The 21,927-nt window shown below is 37.9% G+C and overlaps 1 protein-coding gene across 9 annotated transcripts in view; it reads left to right on the top strand.

Annotated features, from left to right (window-relative positions):
* The window catches only part of CTNNA3 (catenin alpha 3), a 1,860,557-nt gene that overhangs the window by 53,732 nt on the left and 1,784,898 nt on the right, over nucleotides 1-21,927 (top strand). The gene's annotated exons all lie outside the window — the stretch shown is intronic.

Here is a 21,927-nt window from a genome sequence, read left to right as displayed (position 1 = left end):
TATGCAAATTATCTTGTTCAATTGTCATGAAAACTGAGTGAGGCAGGCAGCATGGTTAAAACCATTCTTATTACACAGACGAGGAAACAGCTAGAAACAGCCTAGAGAATTTCAGTGACTTGCCTCAGAGTACATGGTGGCTCATCTGTCAGATAGGAAATTATTTTAAAACACCAAAATGTATGAGAAAAGCAGATATTTAAGTTATTCTGTGATAAAATCTTTCCATAAAGTGAATAATTCCTTGATAATATGCATAATGATTCTCTGACTTTATTATGTAAGCCCAGATTTTATTTATTGGCTTTTCTTAGAGCAGAGTTTGGAGAAACTTACACTATAGTATAGATTTAAATTTTTTGTTTTTAACCCCGAATTTGTGAGAAAACTCCTCTTTAAGCTTACCTTCCATCATACCCCCCTAAGACAAATTGTCCCTTTTTCTAAGGCCTTGAAGTACTCTAGGGTTTCTTAAGTGAGAAATGACACTGACCGTATCTCTGATAATTTAAACATTTTCTGCTTGTCTTCTTTGTGAGGTGGATGGTGGGGAGGAGAGTAGCTCTAACAATAAGCTTTGTACGTATTTTTACTTAGCATATCTCCTACTGGAAAGATGATTTAAAACATGTGCCTCACTGATGATAGCTTAATCATGAACTTTGGCAGTCTATAAGACACTAATATCTGGTATGAAATTGATATTACATGACTCTGAATCTTCACTGAAGTCTCTGTCTTTGCCACCCACAGAATGGTCTCATGTTAATAAGAGAATTTTTGAACAACAAAATTATTTGCCCAAGCTCTTGATTTTCATTATAATGGGATTCTCCTTACAAAAAACCAGTACATTTCAAAGTCAGAGTCATTAATTTGAATTTGACAAACAACCTTCTTGTCGCCCTGATCATGTATTACCTATCAATACAATAAAAAATTCCATTAAAGATTTTTTTACTAGAATGGCATCATACTAAATATCTCATCACATTCTTTTTTAAAAAGTGTTTAATTTGAAATTGTTACATTGTTTATTTTAAGCGTGTAATATAGTCTCTGATTATAGTGGAAAACATTCCAAAAGAAGTTAATGATCTTTAAATTCATAATGCCACCAGATAAAGTTATCATTTAGTAACCCCATTAAAAAAGTCTCACCTTTCATCATTATTTATCTTCATGTTATATTCCTTTGCTTTCAAGGTTCCACAGAAATTACTTACTATCTCTGTATATAACTCAAAGTCAAAATTACATTTTAATTTTTGGAGTAATTGGTCATAGATACTATTATGTCACTCTGATTTCTAAATTCATTGATTCATAAATCTTTATTGTGCTCTTTTTATAGTTACCAGTCTTTCTGACCAAACTTGATTTATCTTTAATCTATTTTTTTTCTTTTGGGCACAGGTAAATCACTAGGTCATTTTGCAGGGATGTTCAGTCTGGGATATATTTCAGTCATTCAATTTCATTTTCTATGTATGATAACTTACACAGTTGCATCCTTCTGTAATAAATTCCTCCAATGGATCAGAAATAATTTTTTTCTCAGCAATTACATTTTTATGATTGCAACTGTAGGCCTCTGTACTTTATCACTTTTAAGATCGAAGTTTAGCAATGCAGTGCAGAAAGTCTATTTATGCAGAATTGCGATGAAAAGAATTTACATCTCTATGTTGTATACTCTCTGAAGGAGATATAAACTGCTAAAGCATGCTACAGTTGTTACATAATGGACTTATCTGTAATCTTATTTGCCACAAAATATAATTTGCTATGTGTCAGATTCATGTAGAATGTGAGCTAGAACAGTTAATTTTAAATCCCTGAAGATAAGAACAATAACAAGCTCCTCATAATGTTATCTCCAATGAAGACAGAAGATCTTTTGGGGGGGGCAAAGGTTCAAATATATTTTCTGACATAAATATATTTCATGTTTTCAAGTGGTAAATATAGAGTTAGACCAATAGTAATAAACATTATCATTGTCTCTCACCTCTAATTTTGTAGGACCTCTTAGCCTATTCCACTTTGATAGTGTTTCACATCTATTTCTGGGAGTCCCTTAGGGATGGCTTTTATATACTCTATAATATGCATTGGGTCAAGTTTAAGAATATCTGCTCAATTTTTTATCAGTCAGCATGAGCTAGGCTATGCTGTGATAAAGCAACCTTCAAATCTCTTGAAGCTTCAGTTCAGTTCATTTCAGTCGCTCAGTGGTATCCAACCCTTTGTGACCCCATGAACTGCAGCACGCCAGGCCTCCCTGTCCATCACCAACTCCCGGAGTCTACCCAAACTCATGTCCATTAAGTTGGTGATGCCATCCAACCATCTCATTCTGTCGTCCCCTTCTTCTCCTGCCCTCAATCTTTCCCAGCATTAGAGTCTTTTCAAATGAGTCAGCTCTTTGCATCAGGTGGCCAAAGTATTGGAGTTTCAGCTTCAACATCAGTCTTTCCAATGAACACCCAGGACTGATCTCCTTTAGGATGGACTGATTGGATCTCCTTGCAGTCCAAGGGACTCTCAGGAGTCTTCTCCAACACCACAGTTCAAAAGCATCATTCTTCAGTGCTCAGCTTTCTTTATAGTCCAACTCTTACATCTGGAAAAACCATACTACTGGGTTTTCACTACTGGAAAAACCATAGCCTTGACTAGACGGACCTTTGTGGCAAAGTAATGTCTCTGATTTTAATGTGCTGTGTAGGTTGGTCATAACTTTCCTTCTAAGGTGTAAGCATCTTTTAATTTCATGGCTGCAGTCACCATCTGCAGTGATTTTGGCTTAACAAAGTTTCATTTCTTGCTCAAGCTACATGTTTAAAGTGAGTTGGCTGGGAGGTCTCTGCTTTAATTCAGGCACTCAGGGACCCAGGCTAATGTATATTCCATCTCAATATTTATTTCCACTATGGTTAAAACAGGGAAAGGGAACACTATGAATCATGCAAGGGCTCCTAAATTGTCCACCTGGATGTGACATATGTCAGTTCCACTCACATTGCATTTATCAAAGCAAGTCATGTGGTCAGTGGGGATGCTAGATGTGTGATCTTGTTCTGTTCCCAGGAGGATGAGAATATTTGTGAACAGCCCTGAAAACTGTTATCTTTCCATTGCTTCCTTTTCAGGGGTTCTTTTTTTGTTAAGTCTCCATCTGATTAGTCACCTTTCCACTCTGATCACATCTGACCTTATCAGGGTGGGCAACTGACTTATTGACAATTATAGGTTGGCATGAGAGCTCTGCCTCTGAGGTATGATGGTAAATTGATCCTATTGCCATCCTCGCTTTTGGGAATTGACTTTGGTTATAGTTAATCAGTTACCTAGCATTAAACAGTTATATCATGTGCAAAGCTGAGCAACACACAGAAAGAAGTAGAGATATGAAGGAGAGTTCTGTTGGAGCAATTTTCAAGTTTGGATCCACAAACTCATGCTGTTGAGGGACAATAAGGTTTCCTAGTTATCATGGTTTTAATGGATCCTTCCAATTTCCAAACCACAAACTAGTCTCAAAATAATACTATAGCCTCTGTGGGGCCTCACAGTTTCCAGTTTCCTTGAGCATATACCGTATAGCCCTGATGCTTGTCTTCCTTTGTCATCTGATTCCCTGGCCTCCTACCTCTTCATCAGTGGCTGAAACTTCAGAAGTTCCATTAGTAGCAGTTATCAAGGGTTCTTGTAATGGCCCTCACTTGCTTATTATAGAATGAAGGTTTTCCTGTAAAGCTTTTCTTCTGCTCTTCCCTTCATCTCCAGTTTTCGAAGTCTCTGATGTTTGACTCATCAGTTCTCCCAAACTAGTCTATCTGCCATGTTTTTCCATTTTGCCTGGTTTCATCTAGCTGATATGTAGAAGATAACTGCCAAAGATGCCCATTTTTAAGACTGGAAATGGACATGCCAGGGTCCCAATGCCTCTAAATTTAAGTAGCAGAATGACACTGGGCTTTTTCAGAAGAGGAGAGAATACCTTTCTTCCAAACTGTGCTTCACTCTGTCATATATGCCCCGATGAATTATGTGTACCTAGAATCACATGAAATTCCTTTGAGAATAGCCCCTTTCAGCCTTTCCCCTAATTTCTCTCTTCTCCTTGTCTTAAGTGTCTAGATGACAAACTGTTAATTCTTCTAAGCACCATGTTTTTCTTTCCTCTTTGACTCCTATGGAGGACTTCTCTGATATACCCCATTCTAGATGTTGATGCCCAAAGGGTTTATTTCCATTGTTCTACAGAGAGATTTGATTGACTTCCAGGTAGCAGGGAGAGGACCTGCTTTGGCTTCTTAGCTTCCTAGAATATAATTTCCTTTGTTTCTTTCAGAAAAGTTTTCATTTGTTTGTGGTTGTTTTCTGTCATTTTAGGGGCCGTTTTGAATGAGCACGATGCCTTTTACTTATATTTATTTGGTTTTATCTCCAAGCTTCTTTTTTTTGCATACTTGCTGATTATTCTATCAATAGAATTCATGTCAAAATTAACCTTGAAGATTCCAAGAAAATCTCAAAGACAGGGATGAGCACATATAGTGTTCTTGTAGATTACTTTAAAAGCAAATATTGGAGTTTTGACTATAATCTTAACAAGTAACTTCGAAAGTTAGTAAGTTAAATCTTTTATGTACTTATATGTGCAAAGCATAGTAAGTATAAAGATGTTATTTGTATCATGGGATGAAGAAATAAACTTAATTCTGCCTCTTTAATGTTTTAAATTTTAAGATGATCAGTATAGTTGAGTTGTTTCTTATAAAGTGAATTCTTCAATTTCTGCATTCTCTTACTGTTGGAAAACTGCTCCCATGGGAAAGTTGTTAGGCTACAATATTCCTTGAGAAACAAAATAGTTGAGAAAAAGGAAGCCACTTCTTAAAATAAGGATAAGAAAAACTAGTAGCTGGTTAAAATAGCACAAGTCCATGGGAATGTGCATGGTGAACATGCAAGGGAACCCCCCCCGCCCCCCACCAGAACTTTTTAGCTTTGAACTTAGCTGTGGGCAGATGTCTGTCTCTGAACATACTTCGCTTCCTCTCGGCTTGCTTCCTAGACCTTTTATTCTATCAGACTCTGATTTTTTTAAATACACCAATGTTGTTGCTTTGTTGTTCTGGGTTCTCTGATTACCTCTGATCCACTTCACATCTGTTAATATTTTTTCTTTCAGTCTTTTTCTCCACAAGTTCTGATTGATCTCACAGATATCCACTTCCAGTTTAGCTGTGAAGTAAGATCTTTTTCTTATAAACTGGTTGTGTAGGCAACCAGGTGGTATAGACTGATAAGCCCAGGTCCACTTGCCTTAGTGGAAATGGCTAGATTGATGGGAGCAATTGTGGTTCAGCTGTCCATATACCCCCAGATGTCCATATACTCCCAGATGTGGACATTTCCACTGCTTATGATATGATTCTGCCCTTCATAGAATCCCCTAGTCTATTTTAGAACACTCAGCTTGTCCCAGAAGATATTGCTGCAGCTTGACACCTCCATGTTGCTAGACCAGCAGTTGGCAAACTTCTTCTGTGCCCTGGTCCACACAGTAGTTTCAGCTTTGATAGCTGTGTGGTTAGGCCATTCGAGATGGGTGTTCTCTGCTTTCTGTAGATCCTCCTTCTTGACCAATCCACGATTCACTCACATTAGATCCAATCCTCTTAATTATAGGGCTTAATTAGTCCTTGTTAACTTAGAATCCCACCTGACTTCAGTTCCCCCGATAAAGAGTGGCCTCCTTCTCCGCCTAGTAGCGAAGACTGCTGCCATGTCCTGCCCACTGTCTGCTGTAAAGGGTGGGGTGTTTCTCCAGGAACTTTTGTGTAAGATCTCTCTGACCAATAAACCACTGATGTCTTTGTTCCTGTCCACTGACTTTTTCTTCAGTCTGGAGGATGCGTAACTACAAGGCTTGCAGGCCTGTGGCGTGCAGCCCAGTTAACAGCCATAGATTCTCTGTTATAACTACTCTTCTGTTTTAGTTTGAAAGCAGCTGTAGATAATATATAAACAAGTGGATGTGACTGTGTTCCAATAAAGCATTATTTGCAGAATAAGGTAAGTGGCAAGATTTGGCTCTTTGTGCTTAATTTGCAGACCCCTGCTCTAGACTGACCATTTTCTCATGGAGATACTCTGCACTCACACTGGTTAAGGAAGGATAAGAAATGTGCAATATCTCACACACACTTGAGAGCCCTTGTGAGATAATTATGATGGAGTGGTTTGTGGCTAAGCCCTGTGAGAGACACAAAAGCCTCATTGCGGGAAGAGTACTAACTAGGCAATTTAGAAAGTTTCTCTGTGTTGAGATCCTGTTAGCCCAGTGGTTTTTAACCCTGACTGCATGTTAAATTCACCTGGGGGCGCTTATAAACCTCCCAAGTGCTCAGGCCACACAGGAAACTAATTAAATCAGAATCTTTGGGAGTAGGACCAGGTAGTAATTTTTAAAGCTCCCAGGTGATTACAGTCTGAAAATTGCTGGCCTGGCAATTACATCAGCCAGTGGTGAGCATGATTCTGCTTCCTGGAGCAAGGCTTGTCCCAGAATGGTGCCCCTTCTTTGTCTTTCTAATAGGGTTGGATAGTGTCCGTCTTGAATAAATTTGTAAGGAATTCCTGGGAGTAACCTCCTTTATCAGCTCTGTTTGTGATATGCTTAGTTCTCCTAGATCCCAGTGGGGCTATTAGTAGCAGCTCTAGGGAAATGACTGGAGCTGAGAAGTGGGATCCATGTTCTGCAGCTATCCTTTATCCAGCAAGCCACTTATGGATCTACGCATGGATTAGATTATAGTGTTATGGTATTAGATTATGGTGATGTAGATCTATGTATGGATTAGATTATGGTGGACTCTAGAATTCTGAGTACCCAAGACATGTATTGTTTGCCAAGATTAGGTGGAGGAAGCACAAATGAGGGAAGAGATTCATAATGCACAAGTCTGAAATTACAGTGTGGTATTACATTACATGAAGTTTACCTTTACAATTACCTGTAACCAGTTTTTCTCAACCTTAGCTGCAAAAGGGCATCACTTGAGGAACTTATAAACATCCTGAGAGCCCCAGCCTACAGCTAAGCCAAACAAATCAGAATATCTGGAGTAGGATCCCATTAACATTATTTTTGAAAGCCTCCCAGGTGATTCTATTGTACAGTCACTAAAGTAGACCTTGCTGCTGCCAGAGTGTTGTCCATGGACTGCCAGTATCAGGCTCATTTGGAAACTCTTAAAAAATGCAGAACCCTGTCCTAGATCCACTGAATCAAATATGTGCACACTTCTATATTTAAAATGGATAACCAATAAAGACCTATTGTATAGCACTTGGAATTCTGCTCAATGTTATGTGCCAGCCTGGATGGGAAGTGGGTTTGGGGGAGAATGGATACATGTACATATATGGCTGAGTCTCTTTGCTGTTTACCTGAAACTACCACAACATCGTTAATCGGCTATGCCCCGTACAAGATGTTTTTGGTGTTTAAAAATATAAAAAGAGAAACTATAGACTGTGAAAAGACAAGGTATATTAAATCACCAACTAGAAATATATTCTTTGTTCTACTAAAAAAAAAATATATATATATGGTATAATAAGATCCCATGTTATTTGTATTACTTTAAAGTTTGAGAAGCTAGGGTAGGAGACTGTAAATTTCAAATTTAAATAGCAACCTGTGTAGCCAGAGTTGAAAACCACTGCTCTGTATCTTTAGTGACCTGCTGGTGTGTACGTGGTGAAGTCACCAGGAGAGTCCTAACTGATAATCATTCATTGCTCTGCAGTTGAGTCTTTGAAGGGGATTCCTTAGTGATTGTCTTGTGTGACCAGTGCATTTCTTCTTAAGAAGATTTACCTTTCCCGCACTTTGACTTAGACTTAGCCACCCTCACTCCCTTCTTTCTCCAAGCCTGTGGTTAGTCTCATGCCAAGTGATAATGTTCTACCCAGAAATTGGCTTTTGGACACTAGGAAGCATGGCCTGATTAATGAGATTTTCAAGAGCTTCTCCTTTAGGATGTTTGGAACCTTGACACAGTTTGTCTTGGCATATATATATATATATGTATATATGTATATGTATGTGTATATATATATATATAATCTCTGGGAAAGTTGCTTAACTTTGAGTTCGTATATACAGGTTACCTTTGGACAATGCAGGGGTTAGGAGTACATACCTTCTGTGCAATTGAAAATCTGCATATCACTTACAGCTGGCTCTCTGTATCCGAGATTCCTAGGTATTCACGGTTCCGCAGCTGTGGATTCAGGCAGCCTCAGATGTAGTATTTACTACTGAAATCCACATTTGAGTGGACACTTGTAGGTCAAACCCATGTTGTTTGAGGGTCAACTGTACATATATATGGGAGAAGGCGATGGCATCCCACTCCAGTACTCTTGCCTGGAAAATCCCATGGACGGAGGAGCCTGGTAGGCTGCAGTCCACGGGGTCGCTGAGAGTTGGACACAGCTCAGTGACTTCACTTTTGCTTTTCACTTTCATGCACTGGAGAAGGAAATCGCAACCCATTCCAGTGTTCTTGCCTGGAGAATCCCAGGGATGGTGGGCTGCCATCTATGGGGTTGCACAGAGTCGGATACGACTGAAGCGACTTAGCAGCAGCAGCAGCAGTACACACACATATATATATATATGTATATATTCATAGTACTGAATGCTCTGTAAATTAAGGCTTAACAAAAGTGGTTTGTGATTTTCATGAGTTTTTTTCTTTTAGGAAACAATTTGCATTCTTAACCCTGACTTGCAAGATACTACAGTTCTTCAGTTTAGACACATTTTTCTGTGTTCTCTCCCTCCTATTTTTAACATTTCTGAAATTAGAATGCATCATAGAATGGATATGAACATTTTAATGTAGTTTTCCTTTTTGATACTTGTAGAGGATCACAAATTTATCCACAATACACTTGAGCTCTTCTGTCTTTCATAAGTGATTTGATATTCCTCATAAGCTCCCATTCCCTGGAGATTGGGATAAATCTCTCAGTCTAAATTGGACTGGGCCAATAAGATTGGCAAACTGATATGATTCAGCAATATAAAGCCTTTCTGGTAACTACTCAGGTTCTTTGGATCAGAAATGCGTGGTTGGGGTATGGTTGTTTATGTGAGCTCATGGAGATGGGAGATGGGGCCTTTGGATCCATGTGGTAACCTTTGGACACTTAGTGTCTATTACTGCTGGATGGCTGGTCTGGAATGCTCTCCTGAATGGTGACTTTTGAGTGGTGACCACTACTATGCATGAGTCCTCTGGGCACCACTGTGCATTTTCTGATATGGTCTATAGCTGATAAAATTGGTAGAGTGCTCTTTTCAGCTTGCTTAAGGTCCATGGTTCTCCTCAGATGCTTTAACCTCACCTTGGCCCTTGATGGTGCTTCATGCCAAGTCCCAGCTACATCCTCCATCAAGTGTCTGGCATTATCTCTCTACCTCTCAGCCTTTGCGGTAGGATTACCTTGGTTCTCACCATGGTGGGCTCAGGGAAAGCCCACCAATCTTCAATTCAGTCATACTTTGATTGTCCTTCAGGGTATCTAGGATGGTCTGGGTCTTATCCATACTTCATGGGAATCGAGAGTGGCTTAGAAAAGCTAAACTGGCCTTCCTTTTAACTATTTACACAGTGACGCCAAGATTACACTATGGCTAACCCAGGGTTTGTTCACAGCAGCTTCTGAGGCAGTTTTCTTCCAGAGTCCCAAGGCTAAATGGAGCCAAATCCCTCTGCTTTCAGTGTTTTCTGCAATCATGCTAAAAGAACACTCCCCCCGCGTCTTACCCCGACCCTAACCCAGTATGGGTGAGTTCAGAGAGGGGAAATAAGGGTGTTTTGCTTGTCTTTCTTACCTCTGAGCTCCCTCTTTCCATAGTTTCTTGGGGTTAGCTAAGGAGAGTGTCCCTACTTCTTTTTCCTGTCTCACCAGATCGTTTTCATGACTCTATGTTTTTCTAGTCTATCAAATCCAGCTTCTGCTAATGGGAGTTAATAAATTTAGAAAATAGTTTTCTGTTTCTCTAATGGCTTTCACAACTGTTCTTGCTTAGGACTGCAAGAAAGTGAGCTTTGAAACGCAAAGATAGTATTTTTTTCCCTCTGTTCTCTCCTTTCCTTGTGTAATATGACTCATGGCTCAGCCTTGGATTTGACAGGTTCATTACTGACAAAATATTATCTACACTTGCATTCTGAAAAGAAGTGGTTAAATTGATGGTATATATTATAATTGATGGTGTTTTAAAATTAAAGGACTATGGAAATATCCTGATGCTTTGAAGAAGGAACTTTAAGATGTATAAATCAAGCATTGGCCAAAAGGGTTCAAGATTGGTGACTAAATATTTAACTTAAAAAAATAAGGCAAAAATGGCTTTCTCAACTTAGAGACAATCATGAGAAATAAGATGGACATGACCTAATCAATTTAAAACTGAACATCATCATTTAAATCACTGATGGGTTATATTCAAACCATATTATGTTGTTATAAAATCTTCACTATAGGTCCTACAAATCTAATCACTATCTCATTAGTCATTCTGGCTTTTTGTTGGTTATTTCTTATTCATGTTTGACGCAGGTGATTTTTGTATATATTTCCCCAGACATCTTTAATAAAAAAGAGTTTTATGTTAGAATAGAACAGGAGTAAATTTGATGGCCTAGAGTAAATGGATAAAAATGAATTTGGTGACAGATAGTAGCACCTAAATTCATATAAAACCTCATAATTTTGTGTTAGCAAAGCATATTGGCATAGTTTATTCAATATTATGGTTAAAAGGTTATAAATTATTATTTTAAAAAGCTGGAACAGAGAATTAGGGGTCATAACCATATCCCACATCAATCACTGCTGGAAGTGGAATGATGGACTGGATTGACCAAGGGACCCTGTGGACATGCTTGACCTACAGCATATGAGATCAACCCATTTTCGATTTTAGGGCCAGCTTTGGGCTAATTGGATTTTTTGTTTCTTATTTTGTTTCCTTCGAGCAGTCAATGGTTGCTGATGGAAAGAATTATCCTTTTGCTTTTTCTTGCTCAGCATTTCTTTAAATCAGTTTGGCTAAAACTATTGGTTATTGATTCACCAGAATGATTAATGCTTGATTTAGCTGTACATAGCAGCATGAATTTAATTTCTCCTTGATTTTCTTAATTCAGCATCTTGATAATTTTTCTCCTCATTTTTGAAAACATTTGAAGAGAAGGAGACTATAATTAGCATTAACTTTACATTTTTTACTGAAGGCTGCATTTGCCTCTGAATCATTGCTCTGTATAAAAAAAGTTTTTTTTTCTTCCAAACAGTTACATTTAAAATTGCAAAAGCCATATATCCTAGGATTAATAGGGTTCATGGTTGGGTTTCCTGTGGGATAACTACCTCTCAATGTTGGGAGTGCCCAAAGCTAAGTCCTATAACTTCTCTAGCTATCCTTTGTTTTCAGAGATCTCATTGTTTCCTGACTTTGGAAAACAAATAGTGTTCTCAAATATCTTTGAAATTTTTATTAAGACTAGCAAAACCATTGATACATGAGTAGTTAAAATGAAAATGTAAGTCACAATAAACATATCTCTGGCTCATAGCTTCTCTCAACTCTGGAATTGTATACTAGTCTCCAGCTTAGCAACTCTAATAGGCAAACCTAAAATGTCTGAGCTCAACTCTTGATTCCTCCTCCCTACTCATTTCTTTTAAAGTTGTATTATCTCTATACCTAGTTGCTCAGGTTATGTGCCATAGAGTTATTCTTGACCTCCTGTTTCTTTCATAATCCATACACAATCTATAAGCAAACCCTGTTGACTCACTTCAGATTTACCAGAATTCCGCCACTTCTCAACAACTCCACCACTGCTCCCTGGAGCAAGCCAAGGTGGTCTCCACTGGGGCTACTGCAACAGCTTCCTAAGTGCTTTGCACCCTCTCCCAGATCCCTGCCCAGTCTTGTCTATTCTCTCAAAGTAGCCTGCCAGCCTGACCTCATCTTTTATGTTCTCCTCTCATTCTGTGGGAGGTACACTAGCCTTCCTGCTGCTCCTGGAACATACCAACAAAAATTGATTTGGGAGACCTTGCAGTTTCTGTTTGGAATATTTTCCCCCAGATATTCAAAAGTCTTCTCTACTTCCTTGGGGTCCTTATTCTCTAATCATATAGGCCTTCTCTGATACCAAATCTATATTTCCCATCTCTCATCTGTCTCCATACCCTTGTTTACTTTCTTCACAGCACATGTCAATAACCACTACTATGCTATACAATTATTTTTGTGTTTGTTTATTCTCTCTCCCCTCAGTAGAATGAAGCTTACTGCCATGCAGGTGCACCATAAATATTTGTTGAATAAATGAATGGTAGAGTCCAAACTTGCTTTGCTTTTTGTTTGTTTGATTTTGAGTTTTAAGGAGCTAAGTAAAAATGGAAAGAAACTAATATTTGATATTATTCTCAGTGTGTGATCTTTTCCTAGATGTGTTTAAGTTTATATATATATATATATATATATATATATTTTTTTTTTTCCTTCTGGGAATAAGTGTGCTTTCTGGATTAGGACATTTAGCTACAGCTGTTTATATGTTTGTCATGTAAATATCTGCTCTGTTATGCCATCTCTTTGATCTAGAGAGCTAGTGGAACTGGTGTGGGATCTACATGTGCTTTGTTATCATTCCTTAATAGCTCCAAGATTACTTACAAGCTTTAATTAGTTGTGATTGTTAATCTAACAAACAAACAAAATCCTAAAGTATATTTTATTATTATTATTTTTTAACATTTATAATCATTACAGTTTTCTAATTTAATAGAAGTTTATATATTCATATATACATACATACATATGCATTAGAATGATTTCCCAATACTCTCCTGATACACCAGATTTTAACTTACAGAGAGAAAATCATGGTGACTTACTATTTTGACATACAGGGTTTAAAAATGTGTTAAAATCTAATGATGATGATTATTATTTTTTTCTACTTTACAATACTGTATTGGTTTAGCTATACATTGACGTGAATCTGCCATGGGTGTACATGAGTTCTCAATCCTGAACCCCCCTCCCACCACCCTCCCCATATCATCTCTCTGGGTCATCCCAGTGCACCAGCCCCAAGCATCCTGTATCCTGTATTGAACCTAGACTGGCGATTCATTTCTTACATGATAGTGTACATGTTTCAATGCCATTCTCCCAAATCATCCTACCCTCTCCCTCTCCCACAGAGCCCAAAAGTCTGTTCTATACATCTGTGTCTCTTTTGCTGTCTCACATGCAGGGTTATCATTACCATCTTTCTAAATTCCATATATATGCGTTAGTATACTGTACTGGTGTTTTTCTTTCTGGCTTACTTCACTCTATATAATCGGCTCCAGTTTCATCCACCTCATTAGAACTGATTCAAATGTATTCTTTTTAATGGCTGAGTAATACTCCATTGTGTATATGTACCACAGCTTTCTTATCCATTCATCTGCTGATGGACATCTAGGTTGTTTTCATGTCCTGGCTATTATAAACAGAGCTGTGATGAACATTGGGGTACATGTGTCTCTTTCAATTCTGGTTTCCTCTGTGTGTATGCCCAGCAGTGGGGTTGCTGGGTCATAAGGCAGTTCTATTTGCAATTTTTTAAGGAGTCTCCACACTGTTCTCCATAGTGGCTGTACTAGTTTGCATTCCCACCAACAGTGTAAGAGGGTTCCCTTTTCTCCACACCCTCTCCAGCATTTATTGCTTGTAGACTTTTGGATCGCAGCCATTCTGACTGGTGTGAAATGGTACCTCATTGTGGTCTTGATTTGCATTTCTCTGATAATGAGTGATGTTGAGCATCTTTTCATGTGTTTGTTAGCCATCTGTATGTCTTCTTTGGAGAAATGTCTATTTAGTTCTTTGGCCCATTTTAAAGTATATTTTAAAAGATGATGGTTGTTTTATATTTTCTGTATCATTTGTAAGTGAGGGCTGTTGAAGACTATACTGTGTTCCTCGTAAATTCATATGTTAAGCCCAAGCCCTCAGTACCTTGGAATGTGACTGTATTTTGAAGTAGGGTCTTTAGAGAGGTATTGAGTTTAAAATGGAATCTTGATGGTGGGCCCTAATCCAATATGATCTAATCCAATCTTAGAAGATTAGAACACACAGAAAGAGACACCAGGGATGTGTGGACAGAGAAAAGAACATGTCACGGTGAGAAGTAACCATCTGTAAGCCAATGAGGGAGGTTTAAGAAATCAGTCTTGTTGACCCTTTGACCTTGAACTGTTAGCCTCCATAACTGTGAGACATTTCTCTTTTTTAAGCTACTCACTCTGTTGTACTTTATTGTGGGAGCCCTAATAATATGATTTTTATCCTTTCATTTGAAATGAAATTCAGTAATAAAAATTGTATGCCTGCTCTTTTTTCTTTTTATGAGTTTTTTTTGTTTGTTTTACCACTTTTATTTATTTATTTTTTTAATTTATTTTTTTGTTGAAGGATAATTTCTTTACAGAATTTCATTGTTTTCTGTCAAACCACAACATGAATCAGCCATAGGTATACATATATTCCCTCCCTTTTGAACCTCCCTCCCATCTCCCTCTCCATCTCACCCCTCTAGGTTGATACAGTACCCTGTTTGAGTTTCCTGAGCCATACAGCAAATTCCCATTGGCTGTCTATTTTACGTATGGTAGTGTAAGTTTCCATGTTACTCTTTCCATACATCTTACCCTCTCCTCCCCTCTCCCCATGTCCATCAGTCTGTTCTCTATTTCTCTTTCTCCATTGCTGCCCTGTAAATAAATTCTTCAGAACCATTTTTCTAGATTCCGTATATGTGCATTAGAATACGATACTTATCTTTCTCTTTTTGACTCACTTCACTCTGTATAATAGGTTCTAGATTCATCCACCTCTTCAGAACTGACTCAAATGTGTTCCTTTTTATAGTTTAGTAATATTCCATTATGTATATGTACCACAATTTTCTTATCCATTCATCTGTCCATGGGCATCTAGGTTGCTTCCATGTTCTAGGTATTGTAAATAGTGCTGCAGTGAACAATGGGATGCATGTGTCTTTTTCAACCCTGGTCTCCTCAGGGATTATATGCCTAGGAGTAGGACTGCTGGGTCATATGATGGTTTTATTCCTAGTTTTTAAAGGAATCTCTATACCATCTTTCATAGTGGTTGTATCAATTTATGTTCTCACCAACAGTGCAAGAGGGTTCCCTTTTCTCCACACCCTTTCCAGCATTTATTGTTTGTCAGCTTTATGATGATGGCCATTCTGTGTGAGGTGTGAGGTGATATCTCATTGTGGTTTTGATTTGCATTTCTCTAATAATGAGCGATGTTGAGCATCTTTTCATGTGTTTGTTAGCCATCTGTAGGTCTTTGGAGAAATGTCTGCTTAGGTCCTTTTCCCACTTTTTGATTGGGTTGTGTATTTTCCTGGTATTGAGTTGTATGAGCTGCTTGTATATTTTGGAAATTAATCCTTTTTCAGTTGTTTAATTGGCTATTATTTTCTCCCATTCCAAGGGTTGTCTTTTCACCTTGCTTGTAGTTTCCTTTGCTGTGCAAAAGCTTTTAAGTTTAATCAGGTCCCACTTGTTTACTTTTGTTTTTATTTCCATTACTCTAGGAGGTGGGTCATAGAGGATCTTGCTTTGATTTATGTCATCGAGTGTTCTGCCTATGTTTTCCTCTAAGGGTTTTATAGTTTCTGGTCTCACATTTAGATCTTTAATCCATTTTGAGTTTATCTTTGTGTATGATGTTAGGAAGTGTTCTAATTTCATTCTTGTACATGCAGCTGTCCAGTTTTCCCAGCACCATTTATTGAAGAGGCTGTCTTTGCCCCACTGTATATTCTTGCCTCCTTTGTCAAAAATAAGGTACCCATAGGTGCATGGGTTTATTTCTGGGCTTTCTATTTTGTTCCATTGGTCTATATTTCTGTTTTTGTGCCAGTACCATACTGTCTTGATGACTGTAGATTTGTAGTATAATCTGCAGTCAGGAAGGGTGATTCCTCTAGCTCCATCCTTCTTTCTCAAGTCTGCTTTGGCTGTTTGGGGTCTTTTGTGTTGCCATATGGATTGTGAAATTTTTTGTTCTGGTTCTGTGAAAAAATGCCATTGGTAATTTGATAGGGATCACATTGAATCTGTAGATTGCATTTGGTAGTATAGTCATTTTCACAATATTGATTCTTCCTACCCAGGAACATGGAATATCTCTCCATCTGTTTATGTCATCTTTAATTTCTTTCATCAGTGTCTTATAATTTTCTGTGTACAGTTCTTTTGTCTCCTTAGGTAAGTTTATTCCTAGATATTTAATTCTTTTTGTTGCAATGGTGAATGGGATTGATTCCTTAATTTCTCTTTCTGATTTTTTCATTGTTATTATATAGAAATGCAAGTGATTTCTGTGTACTGATTTTGTATCATGCAACTTTGCTAAATTCACTGATTAGCTCTAGTAATTTTCTGATACTATCTTTAGGGTTTTCTATGTACAGTATCATGTCATCTGCAAACAGTGAGAGCTTTCCTGCTTCTTTTCCAATCTGGATTCCTTTTATTTCTTTTTCTTCTCTGATTACTGTAGCTAGGACTTCCAGAACTATGTTAAATAATAGTGATGAAAGTGGACATCCTTGTTTTGTTCCTGATCTTAGGGGTAATGCTTTCAGTTTCTCACCACTGAAAATAATGTTTGCTGTAGGCTTATCATATATGGCCTTTACTATGTTGAGGTAGGTTTCTATGCCCATTTTTTTGAAGAGTTTTAATCATAAATGGGTGCTGAAATTTGCCAAAGGCTTTTCCTGCATCTATTGAGATGATCATATGGTTTTTATCTTTCAACTTGTTAATATGGTGTATCAGATTGATTGATTTGCCTATATTGAAGAATCTTTGCATTCCTGGAATAAACACAACTTGATCATGGTGTATGAGCTTTTGATGTATTGCTGAATTCTGTTTGCTAAAATTTTGTTGAGGATTTTTGCATCTATGTTCATCAGTTATATTGGCCTGTAGTTTTCTTTTTTTGTGTTGTCTTTGTCTGATTTTGGTATTAGGGCAATGGTGGCCTCGTAGAATGAATTTGGAAGTGTTCCTTCCTCTGGAGTTTTTTGAGAGTTTCAGAAGGATAGGCATTAGCTCCTCTCTAAATGTTTGATAGAATTCTCCTGTGAAGCCATTTGGTCCTGGGCTTTTGTTTTTTGGGAGATTTTCAATCACAACTTCAATTTTAGTGCTTGTAATTTCTGTTTCTTCCTGGTTCAGTCTTGGAAGATTGAACTTTCTAAGAATCTGTCCATTTCTTCCAGGTTATCCATTTTATTGCCATATAGTTGTTCATAATAGTCTCTTATAATCCTTTGTATTTCTGCATTGTCTGTTGTAACCTCTTCTTTTTCATTCCTAATTTTGTTGATTTGCTTCTTCTCTCTTTTTTTCTTGATGAGTCTGGCTAAAGGCTTGTCAATTTTGTTTATCTTCTCAAAGAACCAGCTTTTAGTTTGATTAATCTTTGCTATTGTTTCTTTCATTTCTTTTTCATTTATTTCTGCTCAGATCTTTATGATTTCTTTCCTTCTCCTAATTTTGGTTTCTTTCTTTTTTTTTTTTTTCCCATTTGTTTTAGGTGTAAAGTTAGGCTGTCTGTTCGATGTTCTTCTTGTTTCTTGAGGTAGAAATGTATTGCTATAAACTTACCTCTGAGAACTGCTTTTGCTGTTCTCATAGGTTGTGAATTGTCATGTTTTCATTGCCATTTGTTTCTAGAAATTTTTTGATTTCTTCAGTAACCTGTTGGTTATTTAGAAATGTGTTGTTTAATCTCCATGTGTTTGTGTTTCATATAGTTTTTTTCTTGTAATTGATATCTAGTCTCATAGCATTGTGGTCAGAGAAGATGCTTGATATGATTTCAGTTTTCTTAAATTTACTGAGGTTTAATTTGTGACCCATGATGTGGTCTGTCCTGGAGAGTGTTCCATGTGCATTTGAGAAGAAGGTGTATTATTCTGCATTTGGATGGAATGTCCTAAAGATATCAATGAGATCCATCTCATATAATGTATCATGTAAGACTTGTGTTTCCTTATTCATCTTCTGTTTTGATGATTTGTCATTGCTGTAAGTGGGGTGTTAAAGTCTCCTACTATTATTGTGTTACTGTCAATTTCTCCTTTTATGTCTGTTAGTATTTGTTTTATGTATTGAGGTGCTCCTATATTGTGTGAACATATGGCAACCCACTCCAGTACTCTTGCCTGGTAAATTCCATCGACAAAGGAGCCTGGTAGGCTACAGTCCATGGGGTTGCAAAGAGTCGGACATGACTGAGTGACTTTACTTACTATGTTGGGTGCATAGAAATTTACAATTGTTATGTCTTCCTCTTGGATTGATCCCTTGATCATTATGTAGTGTCCTTCCTTATCTCTTGTAATCTTCTTTTCTGTGTTTTTTGGTTGGAGCATTTAATCATTTAAAGTAATTATTATTATTTTTTTCTTTTTTAAAATTTATTATTTTACTTTATTATACTTTACAATACTATATTGATTTTGCCATACATCAACATGATTATTGATATATATGTTCCTATTGCCATTTTCTTAATTGTTTGGGGTTGATTTTATAAATCTTTTTTCTTCTCTTGTATTTATTGGCTATATAAGTCCATTTAACATTTGGCTTCCCTTGTGGCTCAGCTGGTAAAGAATCTGCCTGCAATGTGGGAGACGTGTTTGATCCTTGGGTTGAGAAGATCCCCTGGAGAAGGGAAAGGCAACCCAGTCCAATATTCTGGCCTAGAGAATTCCATGGACTATACAGTCCATGGGGGTCACAAAGAGTCAAACATGACTGAGTGACTTTCACTTCACTTCACTTTAAACATTTGTTGTAAAGCTGGTTTGGTGGTACTGAATTCTCTTAACTTTTGCCTGTCCGAAAAGCTTTTGATTTCTCCATCAATTTTGAATGAGATCCTTGCCAGGTACAGTAATCTTGGTTGTAGATTTTCCCCTTTCAGTACTTTAAATATATCCTGCCATTCCCTTTGGAGAAGGTAATGGCACCCCACTCCAGTACTCTTGCCTGGAAAATCCCATGGATGGAGGAGCCTGGTAGGCTGCAGTACATGGGGTCGCTAAGAGTCGAACACAACTAAGCGACTTCACTTTCACTTTTCACTTTCATGCATTGGAGAAGGAAAAGGCAACCCACTCCAGTGTTCTAGCCTGGAGAATCCCAGGGATGGGGAAGCCTGGTGGGCTGCCGTCTATGGAGTTGCACAGAGTCGGACTGAAGCGACTTAGCAGCAGCAGCAGCAGCCATTCCCTTCTGGTCTGCAGAGTTTCTGCTGAAAGATCAGCTGCTAAGCGTATGGGGTTTACCTTGTATGTTACTTGTTGCTTCTCCTTTGCTGCTTTTAATATTATTTCTTTGTATTTAGTGTTTGTTAGTTTGATTAGTATGTGTCTTGGTGTGTTTCTCCTTGGGTTTATCCTGTATGGGTCTCTTTGTGCCTCTTGTACTTGGTTGACTATTTTCTTTTCCTTGTTGGAGAAATTTTCAACTATCTCTTCAAAAATTTTCTCATACCCTTTCTTTTTCTCTTAATCTTCTGGGACCCCTATTATTTGTAAGTTGGTGTGTTTGATATTGTCCCAGAGGTCTCTGAAACGATCCTCAGTTCTTTTAATTCTTTTTACTTTATTGTGCTCTTCAGAAGTTATTTCCACTATTTTATCTTCCAGCTCACTGATTTGTTCTTCTGCTTCAGATATTCTGTTATTGATTCCTTCTAGAGTATTTTTAATTTCAGTTACTGTGTTGTTTGTCCCTGCATGTTTATTCTTTAATTCTAGGTCTTTGTTAATTGATTCTTGCATTTTCTCCAATTTGCTTTCAAGGTTTTTTTTTTTTTTATCATCTTTACTATCATTATTCTGAATTCTTTTTCAGGTAGTTTGCCTATTTCCTCTTCATTTATTTGAACTTCTGTGTTTCTAGTTTGTTCTTTCATTTGTGTAGTATTTCTCTGCCTTTTCATTATCATTTTTTTAAACTTATTGTATTTGAAGTCTCCTTTTCCCAGGCTTCAGGGTTGAATTCTTTCTTCCGTTTGGTTTCTGACCTCTAAGTTTGGTTCAGTGGTTTGTGTAAGGTTCTTATAGGGTGATATTTGTGCTTAATATTTGTTTGTTTTTCTTCTGATGGGCAAGGCTGAGTGAGGTGGTAATCCTGTCTGCTGATGATTTGCTTTGTATTTTTGTTTTATTTTGTTGGTTTAGATGAGGCATCTTGCATAGGGTGCTATTGGTGGTTGAGTGATGCTGGGTCTTGTACTACAGTGGTTTCCTTCTTGTGAGTTCTCAGTATTTGATACCTTCTAGGGTTAGTTCCAGAGAAGGCAAAGGCAACCCACTCCAGTGTTCTTGCCTGGAAAATCCCATGGACAGAGGAGTCTGGTAGGCTGCAGTCCATGGGGTGGCTAGTAGTCAGACACGACTTCACTTTCACTTTCACTTTTCACTTTCATGCACTGGAGAAGGAAATGGCAACCCACTCCAGTGTTCTTGCCTGCAGAATCCCAGGGATGGGGAAGCCTGGTGGGCTGCCGTCTATGGGGTTGCACAGAGCTGGACATGACTGCAGCGACTTAGCAGCAGCAGCAGCAGCAGCAGCAACAGCAGCAACAGCAGCAGCAATAGCAGCAGCAGCAGCAGGATTAGTTCTCTGGAAGTCTAGGGTCTTGGATTCAGTGCTCCCCGTCCAAAGGCTCAGGGCTTGATCTCAAGTTTTGTGTGGGTCTATATATTCTTTTCTGCTCGTCAGGTACTCCTGTCCACTTTCAACTGGTATTCTTCTTGCACTTCTGTGTCTGAAGGTGTATTCCAGATGTATCTGTGGAGAGAGATGTATTCCACGTCCATCTACTCCTCCGCCATCTTGTTCTCTCTGTTCCTGGTCTTTTTATGTAGAGTTCGAAAACAAGCTATGTAGCCTTCTCTCTCTCTCTCTCTTTTGCTAGAAAAGACTGAATATAAGTATATACTTGTTTCTAGATCACATTGAACTAATCAGATCACAAATAAACTATACAAATGGAGATTTGCTTATTCAGTTTGCAAAATCTTGCTTTTCCATGATACTAGACATGAGAAATGACAGAGTATCCCACATTAGTGATTGCCTTTGACTTAAAAACTATCATGTGCTATCACAAAACTTAAATTTTACTTTTGCTTTAGCTTCCAGCTTTCTTGGGAACCTAGTACATATCACTCAGCATTGAGGCTCTTAATTTAAGGTTTTGAACATCTAGAATTTCATTCATTTTTAAATTAAGTCAACCACCTTTTATTTATTACTTACAGTACCCTAACTCTGGATTTTCAGGATGAGTCAAGCATGACCCTTTCCCTTATCGAGTTCCTGGTAAGGCTGGGGAGGCAGTATGTTAATAGTTAGTTACAAAAACACTATAATGAGTGGTGTGAGAGGTACATACAGGTGCCTGTGTGAAGGGAGAGTTGTTCTAGGTCAAGGATGCCATTCCCATTCTGGGTGTAACAAGTAGTTTGTTGTCAAACTCCATGAATGGAAGATCAGAGTGAAAATTTAGTCAAAAGTAAGGTATAAATTGCCTCATAAACCATACTATAGACTTTATCCGAATCATGCTTTGGACTTTATCTTATAGGCATCAGGGAGCTATTGGGAGGTTTTAAGCAGCCGCAAATGTGTCACTTTACCTTATACAGAAGTGGCCCTAATGGAAGTGTGGGTTGG

This window comes from Ovis aries, chromosome 25 (genome assembly GCF_016772045.2).
Source record: "Ovis aries strain OAR_USU_Benz2616 breed Rambouillet chromosome 25, ARS-UI_Ramb_v3.0, whole genome shotgun sequence".
NCBI classification, from domain to species: Eukaryota; Metazoa; Chordata; class Mammalia; order Artiodactyla; family Bovidae; genus Ovis; species Ovis aries.
Note: the sequence above shows the minus strand (reverse complement) of the source record. Positions and strands in the feature narration are given on the sequence as shown.